This window comes from Gobius niger, assembly GCF_951799975.1.
Source record: "Gobius niger genome assembly, chromosome: 18".
Taxonomy (NCBI): domain Eukaryota; kingdom Metazoa; phylum Chordata; class Actinopteri; order Gobiiformes; family Gobiidae; genus Gobius; species Gobius niger.
In genome coordinates, this window is record NC_136869.1 from 29,920,515 (window position 1) to 29,942,798 (window position 22,284).

Consider the following 22,284-nt stretch of genomic DNA (forward strand, 5'->3'; position numbering starts at 1 on the left):
ACCCCACAAACCCCAAAGAGCTCCACAGACCCTACAGACCCCACAGAGGACCACAAACCCCACACACTGCATAGACTCCACAGACCCCAAAGAGCTCCACAGAGCCCTCAGACCCCACAGACTCCAAAGACTCCATACCGCACCGACTCCACAGACCCCACAGAGCTCCACAGACCCCACACACTGCATAGACTCCACAGACCCCACAGACCTCCACATTCCCCACAGAATCCACAGACTCCACAGACCCCACAGAGCTCCACAGAGCCCTCAGACCCCACCGATCCCACAGACTCCACAGACCCCACAGACCCCACCCACCCCAGAGACTCCAGAGACCCCACAGACCCCACAGACTCCACAAACCCCACAGAGCTCCACAGACCTAACAAACTCTACAGACACCACAGAGCTCCACAGACCCCACCGACTCCACAGACCCCACAGAGCTCCACAGACTCCACAGACTGCATAGACTCCACAGACCCCACAGAGCTCCAGAGACCCCAGAGACCCCACAGACCCCACAGACCCCACAGACTCCACAAACCCCACAGAGCTCCACAGACCCCAAAGACTCCACAGAGCCCACATAGCTCCAAAGACCCCACAGACCCCACAGACTCCACAAACCCCACAGAGCTCCACAGACCTAACAAACTCCACAGACACCACAGAGCTCCACAGACCCCACCGACTCCACAGACCCCACAGAGCTCCACAGACTCCACAGACTGCATAGACTCCACAGACCCCACAAAATCCAGACTCCACAGACCCCACAGAGCTCCACAGAGCCCTCAGACCCCACAGACTCCAAAGACCCCACAGACCCTACAGACTCCACAGACCCCACAGACCCTACAGACTCCACAGACCCCACAGACCCCACAGACTCCAGAGACCCCACAGAGCTCCAAAGACCCCACAGACTCCAGAGACACCACATACCCCACAGACTCCACAAACCCCAAAGTGCTCCAGAGATCTCACACACTCCACAGACCCCACAGAGCTCAACAGACTCCAAAGACCCCACAGAGCACCACAGACTCCACAGACTCCATAGACTCAACAGACTCCACAAACCCCACTGACTCCAGAGACTCCATAGAACCCAAAGAGCCCACAGAGCCCACAGACTCCATAGACTCCACAGACCCCCCTGACTCCACAGAGCCCACAGAGTCCACAGAGCCCACAGAGCTCCACAGACCCCACCGACCCCACAGACTCCACAGACCCCTCAGAGCTCCTCAGACCCCACTGACTCCACAGACTCCACAGACCCCACAAACCCCAAAGAGCTCCACAGACCCTACAGACCCCACAGAGGACCACAAACCCCACACACTGCATAGACTCCACAGACCCCAAAGAGCTCCACAGAGCCCTCAGACCCCACAGACTCCACAGACTCCATACCCCACCGACTCCACAGACCCCACAGAGCTCCACAGACCCCACACACTGCATAGACTCCACAGACCCCACAGACCTCCACATTCCCCACAGAATCCACAGACTCCACAGACCCCACAGAGCTCCACAGAGCCCTCAGACCCCACCGATCCCACAGACTCCACAGACCCCACAGACCCCACAGACTCCACAAACCCCACAGAGCTCCACAGACCCCAAAGACTCCACAGAGCCCACATAGCTCCAAAGACCCCACAGACCCCACAGACTCCACAAACCCCACAGAGCTCCACAGACCTAACAAACTCCACAGACACCACAGAGCTCCACAGACCCCACCGACTCCACAGACCCCACAGAGCTCCACAGACTCCACAGACTGCATAGACTCCACAGACCCCACAAAATCCAGACTCCACAGACCCCACAGAGCTCCACAAAGCCCTCAGACCCCACAGACTCCAAAGACCCCACAGACCCTACAGACTCCACAGACCCCACAGACCCTACAGACTCCACAGACCCCACAGACCCCACAGACTCCAGAGACCCCACAGAGCTCCAAAGACCCCACAGACTCCAGAGACACCACATACCCCACAGACTCCACAAACCCCAAAGTGCTCCAGAGATCTCACACACTCCACAGACCCCACAGAGCTCAACAGACTCCAAAGACCCCACAGAGCACCACAGACTCCACAGACTCCATAGACTCCACAGACTCCACAGACTCCACAAACCCCACAGACTCCAGTGACTCCATAGAACCCAAAGAGCCCACAGAGCCCACAGACTCCATAGACTCCACAGACCCCCCTGACTCCACAGAGCCCACAGAGTCCACAGAGCCCACAGAGCTCCACAGACCCCACCGACCCCACAGACTCCACAGACCCCTCAGAGCTCCTCAGACCCCACTGACTCCACAGACTCCACAGACCCCACAAACCCCAAAGAGCTCCACAGACCCTACAGACCCCACAGAGGACCACAAACCCCACACACTGCATAGACTCCACAGACCCCAAAGAGCTCCACAGAGCCCTCAGACCCCACAGACTCCACAGACTCCATACCCCACCGACTCCACAGACCCCACAGAGCTCCACAGACCCCACACACTGCATAGACTCCACAGACCCCACAGACCTCCACATTCCCCACAGAATCCACAGACTCCACAGACCCCACAGAGCTCCACAGAGCCCTCAGACCCCACCGATCCCACAGACTCCACAGACCCCACAGACCCCACCCACCCCAGAGACTCCAGAGACCCCACAGACCCCACAGACTCCACAAACCCCACAGAGCTCCACAGACCTAACAAACTCTACAGACACCACAGAGCTCCACAGACCCCACCGACTCCACAGACCCCACAGAGCTCCACAGACTCCACAGACTGCATAGACTCAACAGACCCCACAGAATCCAGACTCCACAGACCCCACAGAGCTCCACAGAGCCCTCAGAACCCACAGACTCCACAGACCCCACAGACTCCAGAGACCCCACAGAGCTCCAAAGAACCCACAGACTCCACAGACCCCACAAACCCCACAGACTCCACAAACCCCAAAGTGCTCCAGAGATCTCACACACTCCACAGACCCCACAGAGCTCAACAGACTCCAGAGATCCCACAGAGCCCACAGACTCCACTGACTCCACAGAGCTCCAGAGACTCCACAGACTCAACAGACTCCACAAACCCCACAGACTCCAGAGACTTCACAGACCCCACAGACTCGACATACACCCCTGACTCCACAGACCCCACAGAGCTCCACACACCGCACAGACTCCACAGACCCCCCTGACTCCTCAGACCCCAGAGAGCTCCAAAGACCGCACAGACCCCACAGAATCCACAGAGCCCACAGAGCCCACAGAGCTCCACAGACCCCACCGACCCCACAGACTCCACAGACCCCTCAGAGCTCCTCAGACCCCACTGACTCCACAGACTCCACAGACTCCACAAACCCCACATACCCACAGCGCTCCACAGACCCCACAAACTCCACCGACACAACAGAGCTCCACAGACCCCAAAGACTCCACAGACCCCACAGAGCTCAACAGACCCCAAAGACCCAACAGACTCCACAGACCCCACAGAGCTCCAGAGACCCCAGAGACCCCACAGACCCCACAGACCCCACAGACTCCACAAACCCCACAGAGCTCCACAGACCCCAAAGACTCCACAGAGCCCACATAGCTCCAAAGACCCCACCGACCCCACAGAGCTCCGGAGACCCCACAGACCCCACAGACTCCACAAACCCCACAGAGCTCCACAGACCTAACAAACTCCACAGACACCACAGAGCTCCACAGACCCCACCGACTCCACAGACCCCACAGAGCTCCACAGACTCCACAGACTGCATAGACTCCACAGACCCCACAAAATCCAGACTCCACAGACCCCACAGAGCTCCACATAGCCCTCAGACCCCACAGACTCCAAAGACCCCACAGACCCTACAGACTCCACAGACCCCACAGACCCTACAGACTCCACAGACCCCACAGACCCCACAGACTCCAGAGACCCCACAGAGCTCCAAAGACCCCACAGACTCCAGAGACACCACATACCCTACAGACTCCACAAACCCCAAAGTGCTCCAGAGATCTCACACACTCCACAGACCCCACAGAGCTCAACAGACTCCAAAGACCCCACAGAGCACCACAGACTCCACAGACTCCATAGACTCCACAGACTCCACAGACTCCACAAACCCCACAGACTCCAGAGACTCCATAGAACCCAAAGAGCCCACAGAGCCCACAGACTCCATAGACTCCACAGACCCCCCTGACTCCACAGAGCCCACGGAGTCCACAGAGCCCACAGAGCTCCACAGACCCCACCGACCCCACAGACTCCACAGACCCCTCAGAGCTCCTCAGACCCCACTGACTCCACAGACTCCACAGACCCCACAAACCCCACAGAGCTCCACAGAGCCCTCAGACTCCACAGACTCCACAAACCCCACAGACTCCACAAACCCCACAGAGCCCCACAGACCCTACAGACCCCACAGAGCACCACAAACCCCCAGACCCCACAGACTCCACAGACCCCACTGACTCCTCAGACTCCCCCGACTCCACAGACCCCACAGAGCTCCAAAGTACCCACAGATCCCAGAGACCCAAAAGAGCTCCACAGACCCCACAGACCCCACAGACCCCTCCGACCCCACGGACTCCAGAGACCCTACAGACCCCACAGAGGACCACAAACCCCACAGACCCCACAAAGCTCCACAGACCCAACAGACCCCACAGAGTTCCACAGACCCTACATACTCCAAAGACCCCACAGAGCTCCACAGAGCCCTACAGACTCCACACACTCCACAGACCCCCACAGACCCCAGAGCCCCTACAGACTCCACACACTCCACAGACCCCAAAGAGCCCACAGAGCCCACAGAGCCCACAGACCCCACCGACCCCACAGACTCCAGAGAACCCACAGAGCTCCAAAGACCCCACAGACTCCACAGACCCCACAGACTCCAAAAACCCCAAAGTGCTCCAGAGATCCCACACACTCCACAGACCCCACAGAGCTAAACAGACCCTACAGACCCCACAGAGCACCACAAACCCCCAGATCCCACAGAGCTCCATATACCCCACAGACCCCACCGACCCCACGGACTCCAGAGACCACACAGAGCTCGAAAGACCCCACAGACTCCACAAACCCTAAAGACCCCACAGAGGACCACAAACCCCACAGAGCTCCACAGACCCAAAAGACCCCAGAGAGTTCCACCGACCCCACAGACCCCACAGACTCCAAAGACCTCAGAGAGCTCCACAGACCCCACTGACTCCTCAGACTCCCCCGACTCCACAGACCCCACAGAGCTCCAAAGACCGCACAGACCCCACAGGGTCCACAGAGCCTACAGAGCTCCACAGACCCCACAGACCCAAAAGAGCTCCACAGACCCCACAGTCCCCACCGACCCCACGGACTCCAGAGACCACACAGACTCCAAAGACTCCACTGACCCCACAGACTCCACAAACCCCAAAGAGCTCCACAGACCCTACAGACCCCACAGAGGACCACAAACCCCACAGACCCCACAGAGCTCCAAAGACCCCACAGAGCTCCACAGACTCCACAAACTGCAAAGACTCCACAGACCCCACAGAATCCAGACTCCACAGACCCCACAGAGCTCCACAGAGCCCTCAGACCCCACAGACTCCACAGACCCCACAGACCCTACAGACTCAACAGACCCCACAGACCCCACAGACTCCAGAGACCCCACAGAGCTCCAAAGACCCCACAGACTCCACAGACCCCACATACCCCACAGACTCCACAAACCCCAAAGTGCTCCAGAGATCTCACACACTCCACAGACCCCACAGAGCTCAACAGACTCCAGAGACCCCACAGAGCCCACAGACTCCACTGACTCCACAGAGCTCCAGAGACTCCACAGACTCAACAGACTCCACAAACCCCACAGACTCCAGAGACTTCACAGACCCCACAGACTCGACATACACCCCTGACTCCACAGACCCCACAGAGCTCCACAGACCGCACAGACTCCACAGACCCCCCTGACTCCTCAGACCCCAGAGAGCTCCAAAGACCGCACAGACCCCACAGAATCCACAGAGCCCACAGAGCCCACAGAGCTCCACAGACCCCACCGACCCCACAGACTCCACAGACCCCTCAGAGCTCCTCAGACCCAAAAGACCCCAGAGAGTTCCACCGACCCCACAGACCCCACAGACTCCAAAGACCTCAGAGAGCTCCACAGACCCCACTGACTCCTCAGACTCCCCCGACTCCACAGACCCCACAGAGCTCCAAAGACCGCACAGACCCCACAGGGTCCACAGAGCCTACAGAGCTCCACAGACCCCACAGACCCAAAAGAGCTCCACAGACCCCACAGTCCCCACCGACCCCACGGACTCCAGAGACCACACAGACTCCAAAGACTCCACTGACCCCACAGACTCCACAAACCCCAAAGAGCTCCACAGACCCTACAGACCCCACAGAGGACCACAAACCCCACAGACCCCACAGAGCTCCAAAGACCCCACAGAGCTCCACAGACTCCACAAACTGCAAAGACTCCACAGACCCCACAGAATCCAGACTCCACAGACCCCACAGAGCTCCACAGAGCCCTCAGACCCCACAGACTCCACAGACCCCAAAGAGCCCACAGAGCCCACAGAGCCCACAGACCCCACCGACCCCACAGACTCCAGAGAACCCACAGAGCTCCAAAGACCCCACAGACTCCACAGACCCCACAGACTCCAAAAACCCCAAAGTGCTCCAGAGATCCCACACACTCCACAGACCCCACAGAGCTAAACAGACCCTACAGACCCCACAGAGCACCACAAACCCCCAGATCCCACAGAGCTCCATATACCCCACAGACCCCACCGACCCCACGGACTCCAGAGACCACACAGAGCTCGAAAGACCCCACAGACTCCACAAACCCTAAAGACCCCACAGAGGACCACAAACCCCACAGAGCTCCACAGACCCAAAAGACCCCAGAGAGTTCCACCGACCCCACAGACCCCACAGACTCCAAAGACCTCAGAGAGCTCCACAGACCCCACTGACTCCTCAGACTCCCCCGACTCCACAGACCCCACAGAGCTCCAAAGACCGCACAGACCCCACAGGGTCCACAGAGCCTACAGAGCTCCACAGACCCCACAGACCCAAAAGAGCTCCACAGACCCCACAGTCCCCACCGACCCCACGGACTCCAGAGACCACACAGACTCCAAAGACTCCACTGACCCCACAGACTCCACAAACCCCAAAGAGCTCCACAGACCCTACAGACCCCACAGAGGACCACAAACCCCACAGACCCCACAGAGCTCCAAAGACCCCACAGAGCTCCACAGACTCCACAAACTGCAAAGACTCCACAGACCCCACAGAATCCAGACTCCACAGACCCCACAGAGCTCCACAGAGCCCTCAGACCCCACAGACTCCACAGACCCCACAGACCCTACAGACTCAACAGACCCCACAGACCCCACAGACTCCAGAGACCCCACAGAGCTCCAAAGACCCCACAGACTCCACAGACCCCACATACCCCACAGACTCCACAAACCCCAAAGTGCTCCAGAGATCTCACACACTCCACAGACCCCACAGAGCTCAACAGACTCCAGAGACCCCACAGAGCCCACAGACTCCACTGACTCCACAGAGCTCCAGAGACTCCACAGACTCAACAGACTCCACAAACCCCACAGACTCCAGAGACTTCACAGACCCCACAGACTCGACATACACCCCTGACTCCACAGACCCCACAGAGCTCCACAGACCGCACAGACTCCACAGACCCCCCTGACTCCTCAGACCCCAGAGAGCTCCAAAGACCGCACAGACCCCACAGAATCCACAGAGCCCACAGAGCCCACAGAGCTCCACAGACCCCACCGACCCCACAGACTCCACAGACCCCTCAGAGCTCCTCAGACCCAAAAGACCCCAGAGAGTTCCACCGACCCCACAGACCCCACAGACTCCAAAGACCTCAGAGAGCTCCACAGACCCCACTGACTCCTCAGACTCCCCCGACTCCACAGACCCCACAGAGCTCCAAAGACCGCACAGACCCCACAGGGTCCACAGAGCCTACAGAGCTCCACAGACCCCACAGACCCAAAAGAGCTCCACAGACCCCACAGTCCCCACCGACCCCACGGACTCCAGAGACCACACAGACTCCAAAGACTCCACTGACCCCACAGACTCCACAAACCCCAAAGAGCTCCACAGACCCTACAGACCCCACAGAGGACCACAAACCCCACAGACCCCACAGAGCTCCAAAGACCCCACAGAGCTCCACAGACTCCACAAACTGCAAAGACTCCACAGACCCCACAGAATCCAGACTCCACAGACCCCACAGAGCTCCACAGAGCCCTCAGACCCCACAGACTCCACAGACCCCACAGACCCTACAGACTCAACAGACCCCACAGACCCCACAGACTCCAGAGACCCCACAGAGCTCCAAAGACCCCACAGACTCCACAGACCCCACATACCCCACAGACTCCACAAACCCCAAAGTGCTCCAGAGATCTCACACACTCCACAGACCCCACAGAGCTCAACAGACTCCAGAGACCCCACAGAGCCCACAGACTCCACTGACTCCACAGAGCTCCAGAGACTCCACAGACTCAACAGACTCCACAAACCCCACAGACTCCAGAGACTTCACAGACCCCACAGACTCGACATACACCCCTGACTCCACAGACCCCACAGAGCTCCACAGACCGCACAGACTCCACAGACCCCCCTGACTCCTCAGACCCCAGAGAGCTCCAAAGACCGCACAGACCCCACAGAATCCACAGAGCCCACAGAGCCCACAGAGCTCCACAGACCCCACCGACCCCACAGACTCCACAGACCCCTCAGAGCTCCTCAGACCCCACTGGCTCCACAGACTCCACCGACCCCACAGACCCCACAGCGCTCCACAGACCCCACAAACTCCACCGACACAACAGAGCTCCACAGACCCCAAAGACTCCACAGACCCCACAGAGCTCAACAGACCCCAAAGACCCAACAGACTCCACAGACCCCACTGACTCCACAGACTCCACAGACTCCACAGACCCCACATACCCACAGCGCTCCACAGACCCCACAAACTCCACCGACACAACAGAGCTCCACAGACCCCAGAGACTCCACAGACCCCACAGAGCTCAACAGACCCCAAAGACCCAACAGACTCCACAGACCCCACAGAGCTCCACAGACCCCACAGAGCACCCCAAACCCACAGACCCCAAAGAGCTCAACAGACTTCAGAGACCCCACAAAACGCCACAGACTCCACAGACCCCAAAGATCTCCAAAGACCGCACAAACCCCACAGACCCCACAGAGTCCACACACTCCACAGACCACAGAGAGCTCCACAGACCCTAAAGACTCCACAACTCCCACGGACCCCACAGGCTTAACAGACTCCACAGACACCAAAGGCTCCACAGACCCCATAGAGCTTCACAGACCCCACAGACTCAACAGACTCAACAAACTCCACAAACCCCACAGAGCTCCACAGACCCTACAGACCCCACAGAGAACCACAAACCCCACAGACTCCACTGAGCCCACCGACCCCACAGACTTCACAGACTTCGCAGAGCTCCTCAGACCCCACAGACTCCACAGACCCCACAGAGCCCACAGACCCTAAAGATCCACAACTCCCATGGACCCCACAGGCTCCAAAGACACCACAGGCTCCACAGACTCAACAAACTCCACAAACCCCACAGAGCTCCACAGACCCCAGAGACCCCATAAGCTCCACCCCACAGACTCCACAGACTCCACAGACTCCACAGACTCCACAGACTCCACAGACTCCACAGACTCCACAGACTCCACAGACTCCACAGACTCCACAGACTCCACAGACCCCACAGACCCCAAAGACCCCACAGAGCACCACAAACCCCACAGACCCCAAAGAGCTCAACAGACTTCAGAGACCCCACAAAACGCCACAGACTCCACAGACCCCAGAGATCTCCAAAGACCGCACAGACCCCACAGACCCCACAGAGTCCACGGACCCCACCGACCCCACAGACTCCACAGACCCCACAGAGCTCCACGGACCCCACAGACTCCACAGACCCCAGAGAGCTCCACAGAGCTCCACAGACTCCACAGACTACACAGAGCCCACAGAGCCCACAGACCCCACAGACGCTCCAGAGATCCCACGGACTCCACAGACCCCACAGAGCTCCACAGACCCCACAGAGCACCACAAACCCCACGGATCCCAAAGAGCTCAACAGACTTCAGAGACCCCACGGACCCCACAAAATGCCACAGACTCCACAAACCCCACAGAGCTCCACAGACCTAACAAACTCCACAGACACCACAGAGCTCCACAGACCCCACCGACTCCACAGACCCCACAGAGCTCCACAGACTCCACAGACTGCATAGACTCCACAGACCCCACAAAATCCAGACTCCACAGACCCCACAGAGCTCCACAGAGCCCTCAGACCCCACAGACTCCAAAGACCCCACAGACCCCACAGACCCCACAGACTCCAGAGACCCCACAGAGCTCCAAAGACCCCACAGACTCCAGAGACACCACATACCCCACAGACTCCACAAACCCCAAAGTGCTCCAGAGATCTCACACACTCCACAGACCCCACAGAGCTCAACAGACTCCAAAGACCCCACAGAGCACCACAGACTCCACAGACTCCATAGACTCCACAGACTCCACAGACTCCACAGACTCCACAAACCCCACAGACTCCAGAGACTCCATAGAACCCAAAGAGCCCACAGAGCCCACAGACTCCATAGACTCCACAGACCCCCCTGACTCCACAGAGCCCACAGAGTCCACAGAGCCCACAGAGCTCCACAGACCCCACCGACCCCACAGACTCCACAGACCCCTCAGAGCTCCTCAGACCCCACTGACTCCACAGACTCCACAGACCCCATAAACCCCACAGAGCTCCACAGAGCCCTCAGACTCCACAGACTCCACAAACCCCACAGACTCCACAAACCCCACAGAGCCCCACAGACCCTACAGACCCCACAGAGCACCACAAACCCCCAGACCCCACAGACTCCACAGACCCCACTGACTCCTCAGACTCCCCCGACTCCACAGACCCCACAGAGCTCCAAAGTACCCACAGATCCCAGAGACCCAAAAGAGCTCCACAGACCCCATAGACCCCACAGACCCCTCCGACCCCACGGACTCCAGAGACCCTACAGACCCCACAGAGGACCACAAACCCCACAGACCCCACAAAGCTCCACAGACCCAACAGACCCCACAGAGTTCCACAGACCCTACAGACTCCAAAGACCCCACAGAGCTCCACAGAGCCCTACAGACTCCACACACTCCACAGACCCCCACAGACCCCAGAGCCCCTACAGACTCCACACACTCCACAGACCCCAAAGAGCCCACAGAGCCCACAGAGCCCACAGACCCCACCGACCCCACAGACTCCAGAGAACCCACAGAGCTCCAAAGACCCCACAGACTCCACAGACCCCACAGACTCCAAAAACCCCAAAGTGCTCCAGAGATCCCACACACTCCACAGACCCCACAGAGCTAAACAGACCCTACAGACCCCAGAGAGCACCACAAACCCCCAGATCCCACAGAGCTCCATATACCCCACAGACCCCACCGACCCCACGGACTCCAGAGACCACACAGAGCTCGAAAGACCCCACAGACTCCACAAACCCTAAAGACCCCACAGAGGACCACAAACCCCACAGAGCTCCACAGACCCAAAAGACCCCAGAGAGTTCCACCGACCCCACAGACCCCACAGACTCCAAAGACCTCAGAGAGCTCCAAAGACCCCACTGACTCCTCAGACTCCCCCGACTCCACAGACCCCACAGAGCTCCAAAGACCGCACAGACCCCACCTGGTCCACAGAGCCCACAGAGCTCCACAGACCCCACAGACCCAAAAGAGCTCCACAGACCCCACAGTCCCCACCGACCCCACGGACTCCAGAGACCACACAGACTCCAAAGACTCCACTGACCCCACAGACTCCACAAACCCCAAAGAGCTCCACAGACCCTACAGACCCCACAGAGGACCACAAACCCCACAGACCCCACAGAGCTCCAAAGACCCCACAGAGCTCCACAGACTCCACAAACTGCAAAGACTCCACAGACCCCACAGAATCCAGACTCCACAGACCCCACAGAGCTCCACAGAGCCCTCAGACCCCACAGACTCCACAGACCCCACAGACCCTACAGACTCAACAGACCCCACAGACCCCACAGACTCCAGAGACCCCACAGAGCTCCAAAGACCCAACAGACTCCACAGACCCCACATACCCCACAGACTCCACAAACCCCAAAGTGCTCCAGAGATCTCACACACTCCACAGACCCCACAGAGCTCAACAGACTCCAGAGACCCCACAGAGCCCACAGACTCCACTGACTCCACAGAGCTCCAGAGACTCCACAGACTCAACAGACTCCACAAACCCCACAGACTCCAGAGACTTCACAGACCCCACAGACTCGACATACACCCCTGACTCCAAAGACCCCACAGAGCTCCACAGACCGCACAGACTCCACAGACCCCCCTGACTCCTCAGACCCCAGAGAGCTCCAAAGACCGCACAGACCCCACAGAATCCACAGAGCCCACAGAGCCCACAGAGCTCCACAGACCCCACCGACCCCACAGACTCCACAGACCCCTCAGAGCTCCTCAGACCCCACTGACTCCACAGACTCCACCGACCCCACAGACCCCACATACCCACAGCGCTCCACAGACCCCACAAACTCCACCGACACAACAGAGCTCCACAGACCCCAAAGACTCCACAGACCCCAAAGAGCTCAACAGACCCCAAAGACCCAACAGACTCCACAGACCCCACTGACTCCACAGACTCCACAGACTCCACAGACCCCACATACCCACAGCGCTCCACAGACCCCACAAACTCCACCGACACAACAGAGCTCCACAGACCCCAGAGACTCCACAGACCCCACAGAGCTCAACAGACCCCAAAGACCCAACAGACTCCACAGACCCCACAGAGCTCCACAGACCCCACAGAGCACCCCAAACCCACAGACCCCAAAGAGCTCAACAGACTTCAGAGACCCCACAAAACGCCACAGACTCCACAGACCCCAAAGATCTCCAAAGACCGCACAGACCCCACAGACCCCACAGAGTCCACACACTCCACAGACCACAGAGAGCTCCACAGACCCTAAAGACTCCACAACTCCCACGGACCCCACAGGCTTAACAGACTCCACAGACACCACAGGCTCCACAGACCCCATAGAGCTTCACAGACCCCACAGACTCAACAGACTCAACAAACTCCACAAACCCCACAGAGCTCCACAGACCCTACAGACCCCACAGAGAACCACAAACCCCACAGACTCCACTGAGCCCACCGACCCCACAGACTTCACAGACTTCGCAGAGCTCCTCAGACCCCACAGACTCCACAGACCCCACAGAGCCCACAGACCCTAAAGATCCACAACTCCCATGGACCCCACAGGCTCCACAGACACCACAGGCTCCACAGACTCAACAAACTCCACAAACCCCACAGAGCTCCACAGACCCCAGAGACCCCATAAGCTCCACCCCACAGACTCCACAGACTCCACAGACTCCACAGACTCCACAGACTCCACAGACTCCACAGACTCCACAGACTCCACAGACTCCACAGACTCCACAGACTCCACAGACTCCACAGACTCCACAGACTCCACAGACCCCACAGACCCCAAAGACCCCACAGAGCACCACAAACCCCACAGACCCCAAAGAGCTCAACAGACTTCAGAGACCCCACAAAACGCCACAGACTCCACAGACCCCAGAGATCTCCAAAGACCGCACAGACCCCACAGACCCCACAGAGTCCACGGACCCCACCGACCCCACAGACTCCACAGACCCCACAGAGCTCCACGGACCCCACAGACTCCACAGACCCCACAGAGCTCCACAGAGCTCCACAGACTCCACAGACTACACAGAGCCCACAGAGCCCACAGACCCCACAGACGCTCCAGAGATCCCACAGACTCCACAGACTCCACAGACTCCACAGACTCCACAGACCCCACAGACCCCAAAGACCCCACAGAGCACCACAAACCCCACAGACCCCAAAGAGCTCAACAGACTTCAGAGACCCCACGGACCCCACAAAATGCCACAGACTCCACGGACCCCAAAGACCTCCAAAGACCGCACAGACCCCAAAGATCCCACAGAGTCCACGGACCCCACCGACCCCACAGACCCCACAGACCCCACAACGCCCACAGAGCCCACACAGCCCACAGAGCCCACAGACTCCACAGACCCCACAGAGCCCACAGACCCCACAGAGCTCCAGAGATCCCACGGACTCCACAGACCCCACAGAGCTCCACAAACCCCACAGACCCCAAAGAGCTCAACAGACTTCAGAGAACCCACGGACCCCACAAAACGCCACAGACTCCACAGACCCCAAAGATCTCCAAAGACCGCACAGACCCCACAGAACCCACAGAGCCCACAGACCCCACAGACCCCACAGAGCTCCACAGACCCTACAGACCCCACAGAGCACCACAAACCCCACAGACTCCACTGAGCCCACGGACCCCACAGACTTCACAGACCTCGCAGAGCTCCTCAGACCCCACAGACTCCACAGACCCCACAAACCCCACAGAGCTCCTTCAGAGCTCTCAGACTCCACAGACTCCACAGACCCCACAGAGCCCCATGGACTCCACAGAGCGCAAAAGCCTCCACAGACCCTACAGAGCCCACAGACCCAACAGACTCCATACACTCCACAGACCACAGAGAGCTCCACAGACCCTAAAGACTCCACAACTCCCACGGACCCCACAGGCTTAACAGACTCCACAGACACCACAGGCTCCACAGACCCCATAGAGCTTCACAGACCCCACAGACTCAACAGACTCAACAAATTCCACAAACCCCACAGAGCTCCACAGACCCCAGAGACCCCATAAGCTCCACCCCACATACTCCACAGACCCCACAGAGCTCCAGAGAGCCCACAAACCCCACAGACTCCACAGAATCCACAGACCACAGAGAGCTCCACAGACCCCACCAACCCCACAGACTCCACAGACCCCACAGAGCTCCACAGACCCTACAGACCCCACAGAGCACCACAAACCCCACAGACTCCACTGAGCCCACCGACCCCACAGACTTCACAGACCTCGCAGAGCTCCTCATACCCCACAGACTCCACAGACCCTAAAGACTCCACAACTCCCATGGACCCCACAGGCTCCACAGACTCCACAGACACCACAGGCTCCACAGACTCAACAAACTCCACAAACCCAGCAGAGCTCCACAGACCCCAGAGACCCCATAAGCTCCACCCCACAGACTCCACAGACTCCACAGACTCCACAGACTCCACAGACTCCACAGACTCCACGGACTCCACAGACTCCACAGACTCCACAGACTCCACAGACCCCAAAGACCCAAAAGACCCCAAAGACTCCAGAGACCCCACAGAGCACCACAAACCCCACAGACCCCAAAGAGCTCAACAGACTTCAGAGACCCCACAAAACGCCACAGACTCCACAGACCCCAGAGATCTCCAAAGACCGCACAGACCCCACAGAGTCCACGGACCCCACCGACCCCACAGACTCCACACACCCCAATGAGCTCCACGGACCCCACAGACTCCACAGACCCCACAGAGCTCCACAGACTCCACAGACTCCACAGACTCCACAGACTCCACAGACTCCACAGACTCCACAGACTACACAGACTACACAGACTACACAGACTACACAGACCCCACAGACCACACAGACGTTCCAGAGATCCCACGGACTCCACAGACCCCACAGAGCTCCACAGACCCCACAGAGCACCACAAACCCCACGGACCCCAAAGAGCTCAACAGACTTCAGAGACCCCACGGACCCCACAAAATGCCACAGACTCCACAGACCCCAAAGACCTCCAAAGACCGCACAGACCCCAAAGACCCCACAGAGTCCACGGACCCCACAGACCCCAAAGAGCACCACAAACCCCACAGACTCCACTGAGCCCACCGACCCCACAGACTTCACAGACCTCGCAGAGCTCCTCAGACCCCACAGACTCCACAGACCCCACAATCCCCACAGAGCTCCTTCAGAGCCCTCAGACCCCACAGACCCTACAGAGCCCACAGAGCCAACAGACTCCACACACTCCACACACTCCACAGAGCTTCACAGACCCCACAGACTCAAGAGACTCAACAGACTCCACAAACCCCACAGAGTTCCACAGAGCCCTCAGACCCCAAAGGCTCCACAGACCCCACAGAGCTTCACAGACCCCACAGACTCGACAGACTCCACAAACCAGACAGAGCTCCAAAGACCCCGCAGACTCCACAGACCCCACAGACCCCACAGAGTTCCAAAGACCCCGCAGACTCCACACACCCCACAGAGCTCCACAGAGCCGACAGACTCCACAGAGCCCACATTGCCCACAGAGCTCCACAGACCCCACAGAGTTCCACAGATCCCCAGACCCCACAGAGCTCTAGAGACCCTACAGACCCCACAGACTCCACAGACTCCACAGAGCTCCACAGACCCCACAGGCTCAACAGACTCCACAAACCCCACAGAGCTCCACAGACACCAGAGACCCCATAAGCTCCACAGACCCCACAGACTCCACAGACCCCAGCGACTCCAGAGAACTCACAGAGCTCCACAGACCCCACAGACTCCACAGCGCCCACAGAGCCCACACAGCCCACAGACCCCACAGAGCTCCAGAGATCCCACGGACTCCACAGAGCTCCACAGACCCTACAGACCCCACAGAGCACCACAAACCCCACAGACCCCAAAGAGCTCAACAGACTCCAGACACCAGACGGACCCCACAAAACACCACTGACTCCACAAGTTTGATCACATACTTTTCCACAAAGTCAGTTTCAAGTTCCTGAATAACCGTCAGTGTTCTCAGGTCTCACTTATGAAACAGCCCCAAACCATATTTTGTTTAAATAGGATATTCATCCCTGACACTGACTCTGCATATGAGATCGTTTTCCGCTTTGACAATGCAAAAAGCTGCGAGTTCCTCAAAGTGCGTGTTCTCAGCGAGAGAACGCGTTTGCGGCCATAAAAAAACAGATATTGCTGTTTCTCCAAAACCATTAATGCTAGATGGCTGATTCTTTAGTATGTTATACGGAGTCCCACACTGTACAAGAAAGCAAGGTTTGGTCAAGTTTGATCACATTCTCAAAAACAATGAATGCTAAATGAACTCCACCCCCACCAACCCCACAGACCCCACAGAGTTCCAAAGACCCCAGAGATTCCACAGACCCCACCGACCCCACAAACCCCAGAGAGCTCCACCGATCCCACAGAGCTCCACAGACCCCACAGACCCTACAGACCCCACAGACCCCACAGACTCCACAGACCCCACAGAGCTCCAAAGACCGCACAGAGTCCACAGAGTCCACAGAGTCCACAGAGCCCACAGAGCCCACAGAGTCCATAGAGCCCACAGAGCTCAACAGACCCCACAGACTCCAAAGACACCACAAACCCCACCGAGCTCCACAGACCCCACAGACTCCAACGACCCCACAGACTCCACAGACCCCACAGAGCTCCAGAGATCCCACGGACTACACAGACCCCACAGAGCTCCACAGACTCCACAGACCCCACAGAGCCCACAGAGTTCCACAGATATAATAATAATATCCTAGTAGAAATTATACATGTTTTTGGGTTGTTTTCATAAGTGAGACCTGAGAAAAGTCAGTTTCAATGTTCTGAATAACCATGTGATCAAACTTGACAAACCTTGGTTTCCTGTACAGGGGTGGACCAGGTATAACATACAAAAGAATCAGCCATCTAGCATTAATGGTTTTGGAGAAACAGCAATCTCTGTTTTTATGGCCGCAAACGCGTTATCTCTCTGAGAACACGCACTTTGAGGAACTCGCAGCTTTTTGCATTGTCACAGCGGAACACCATCGCATATGCAGAGTCATTGTCAGGGATGAACATCCCAGTACAAAGAAGTGAGGTTTTGGGTTGTTTCATAAGTGAGATCTGAGAAAACTGACGGTTATTCAGAAACTTGAAACTGACTTTGTGGTAAAACCATGTGATCAAACTTGACCAAACCTTGGTTTCTTGTACAGTGTGGGACTCCGTATAACATACCAAAACAATCAGCCATCTAGCATTCATTGTTTTTGAGAATGAGCAATCTCTGTTTTTATGGCCGCAAACGCGTTCTCTCGCTGAGAACACGCACTTTGAAGAACTCGCAGCTTTTTGCATTGTCACAGCGGAAAACCATCGCATATGCAGAATCATTGTCAGGGATGAACATCCCAGTCAAAAAAAGAATGGTTTTGGATTGTTTTCATAAGTGAGACCTGAGAAAACTGCTGACTATTCAGAATTTTGAAACTGACTTTGTGGAAAAAACTTTGTTATCAAACTTGACCAAACCTTGCTGTCTTGTACGGGATGGGACCCTGTATAACATAGTAAAGAATCAGCCCTTTAGCATTAATGGTTTTGGAGAAACAGCAATCTCTTTTTTTTTATGGCCGCAAACGCGTTCTCTCACTGGAAACACGCACTTTGAGGAACTCGCAGCTTTTTTCATTGTCATAGCGGAAAACCATCTCATATTCAGAATAAGTGTCAGGGATGATAATCCCAGTCAAAAAAAGAACGGTTTTGGATTGTTTTCATAAGTGAGACCTGAGAAAACTGCTGACTATTCAGAATTTTGAAACTGACTTTGTGGAAAAAATATGTGATCAAACTTGAACAAATCTTGGTTTCTTGTACGGGATGGGACCCCGTATAACATACTAAAGAATCAGCCATCTAGCACTCATGGTTTTGGAGAAACAGCAATCTCTGTTTATGTGGCCGCAAACGCGTTCTATCGCTGAGAACACGCACTTTGAGGAACTCGCAGCTTTTTGCATTGTCACAGTGGAAAACCATCTCATATGCAGAGTAAGTGTCCGGGATGAACATTCCAGTCAAAAAAAGAATGGTTTTGGATTGTTTTCATAAGTGAGACCTGAGAAAATTGCTGACTATTCAGAATTTTGAAACTGACTTTGTGGAAAAACTATGTTATCAAACTTGACCAAACCTTGATGTCTTGTACGGGATGGGACTCTGTATAACATACTAAAGAATAAGCCATCTAGCATTAGTGGTTTTGGAGAAACAGCAATCTCTGTTTATATGGCTGCAAACGCGTTCTCGCACTGAAAACACGCACTTTGAGGAACTCGCAGCTTTTTGCAATGTCACAGTGGAAAACCATCTCATATGCAGAATAAGTGTCAGGGATGAACATCCCAGTCAAAAAAAGAATGGTTTTGGATTGTTTTCATAAGTGAGACCTGAGCAAACTGCTGACTATTCAGAATTTTGAGACTGACTTTGTGGAAAAACTCTGTGATCAAACTTGACCAAACCTTGTTGTCCTTTACGGGATGGGACCCTGTATAACATAGTAAAGAATCAGCCATCTAGCACTCTTGGTTTTGGAGAAAATGCAATCTTTGTTTTTTTATGGCCGCAAACGCGTTCTCTCGCTGAAAACACTCACTTTGAGGAACTCGCAGCTTTTTGCAATGTCACAGCTAAAAACACTCTCATATGCAGAGTCAGTGTCAGGGATGAACATCCCAGTCAAAAAAAGAATGGTTTTGGATTGTTTTCATAAGTGAGAGCTGAGAAAACTGCCGACTTTTCAGAATTTTGAAACTGACTTTGTGGAAAAAACTTTGTTATCAAACTTGACCAAACCTGGCTGTCTTGTACGGGATGGGACCCTGTATAACATAGTAAAGAATCAGCCATCTAGCACTCATGGTTTTGGAGAAAATGCAATCTTTGTTTTTTATGGCCGCAAACGCGTTTTCTCGCTGAAAACACTCACTTTGAAGAACTCGCAGCTTTTTGCATTGTCACAGCTAAAAACCATCTCATATGCAGAGTAAGTGTCCGGGATGAACATCCCAGTCAAAAATAACATGGTTTTGGATTGTTTTCATAAGTGAGACCTGATAAAACTGATGACTATACAGAATTTTGAAACTGACTTTGTGGAAAAAACTTTATCAAACTTGACCAAACCTTGCTGTCTTGTACGGGATGGGACCCTGTATAACATAGTAAAGAATCAGCCATTTAGCATTAATGGTTATGGAGAAACAGCAATCTCTGTTTTTATGGCCGCAAACGCGTTCTCTCACTGAAAACACGCACTTTGAGGAACTCGCAGCTTTTTGCATTGTCATAGAGGAAAACCATCTCATATGCAGAATAAGTGTCAGGGATGATAATCCCAGTCAAAATAAGAACGGTTTTGGATTGTTTTCATAAGGGAGACCTGAGAAAACTGCTGACTATTCAGAATTTTGAAACTGACTTTGTGGAAAAAATATGTGATCAAACTTGAACAAACCTTGGTTTCTTGTACGGGATGGGACCCTGTATAACATACTAAAGAATCAGCCATCTAGCACTCATGGTTTTGGAGAAACAGCAATCTTTGTTTATGTGACCGCAAACGCGTTCTATCGCTGAGAACACGCACTTTGAGGAACTCGCAGCTTTTGCAATGTCACAGCGGAAAACCATTTCATATGCAGAATAAGTGTCAGGGATGAACATCCCAGTCAAAAATAACATGGTTTTGGATTGTTTTCATAAGGGAGACCTGAGAAAACTGCTGACTATACAGAATTTTGAAACTGACTTTGTGGAAAAACTGTGTGATCAAACTTGACCAAACCTTGCTGTGTTGTACGGGATGGGACCCTGTATAACATAGTAAAGAATCAGCCATTTAGCACTCATTGTTTTGGAGAAACAGCAATCTCTGTTTATGTGGCCGCAAACGCGTTCTCTCGCTGAGAACACTCACTTTGAGGAACTCGCAGCTTTTTGCATTGTCACAGCGAAAAACACTCTCATATGCAGAGTCAGTGTCAGGGATGAACATTCCAGTCAAAAAAATAACGGTTTTGGATTGTTTTCATAAGTGAGACCTGAGAAAACTGCTGGCTATTCAGAATTTTGAAACCGACTTTGTGGAAAAACTTTGTGATCAAACTTGACCAAGCCTTGCTGTCTTGTACGTTATGGGACCCTGTATAACATAGTAAAGAATCAGCCATTTAGCACTCATGGTTTTGGAGAAAATGCAATCTTTGTTTTTTATGGCCGCAAACGCGTTTTCTCGCTGAAAACACTCACTTTGAGGAACTCGCAGCTTTTTGCATTGTCACAGCGGAAAACCATCTCATATGCAGAGTCAGTGTCAGGGATGAACATCCCAGTCAAAAATAACATGGTTTTGGATTGTTTTCATAAGTGAGACCTGAGAAAACTGCTGACTATTCAGAATTTTGAAACTGACTTTATGGAAAAAACTTTATCAAACTTGACCAAACCTTGCTGTCTTTTACGGGATGGGACCCTGTATAACATAGTAAAGAATCAGCCATCTAGCACTCATGGTTTTGGAGAAAATGCAATCTTTGTTTTTTTATGGCCGCAAACGCGTTCTCTCGCTGAAAACACTCACTTTGAGGAACTCGCAGCTTTTTGCATTGTCACAGCTAAAAACACTCTCATATGCAGAGTCAGTGTCAGGGATGAACATCCCAGTCAAAAAAAGAATGGTTTTGGATTGTTTTCATAAGTGAGACCTGAGAAAACTGCCGACTATTCAGAATTTTGAAACTGACTTTGTGGAAAAAACTTTGTTATCAAACTTGACCAAACCTGGCTGTCTTGTACGGGATGGGACCCTGTATAACATAGTAAAGAATCAGCCATCTAGCACTCATGGTTTTGAAGAAAATGCAATCTTTGTTTTTTATGGCCGCAAACGCGTTCTCTCACTGAAAACACGCACTTTGAGGAACTCGCAGCTTTTTGCATTGTCATAGAGGAAAACCATCTCATATGCAGAATAAGTGTCAGGGATGAACATCCCAGTCAAAAATAACATGGTTTTGGATTGTTTTCATAAGTGAGACTTGAGAAAACTGATGACTATACAGAATTTTGAAACTGACTTTGTGGAAAA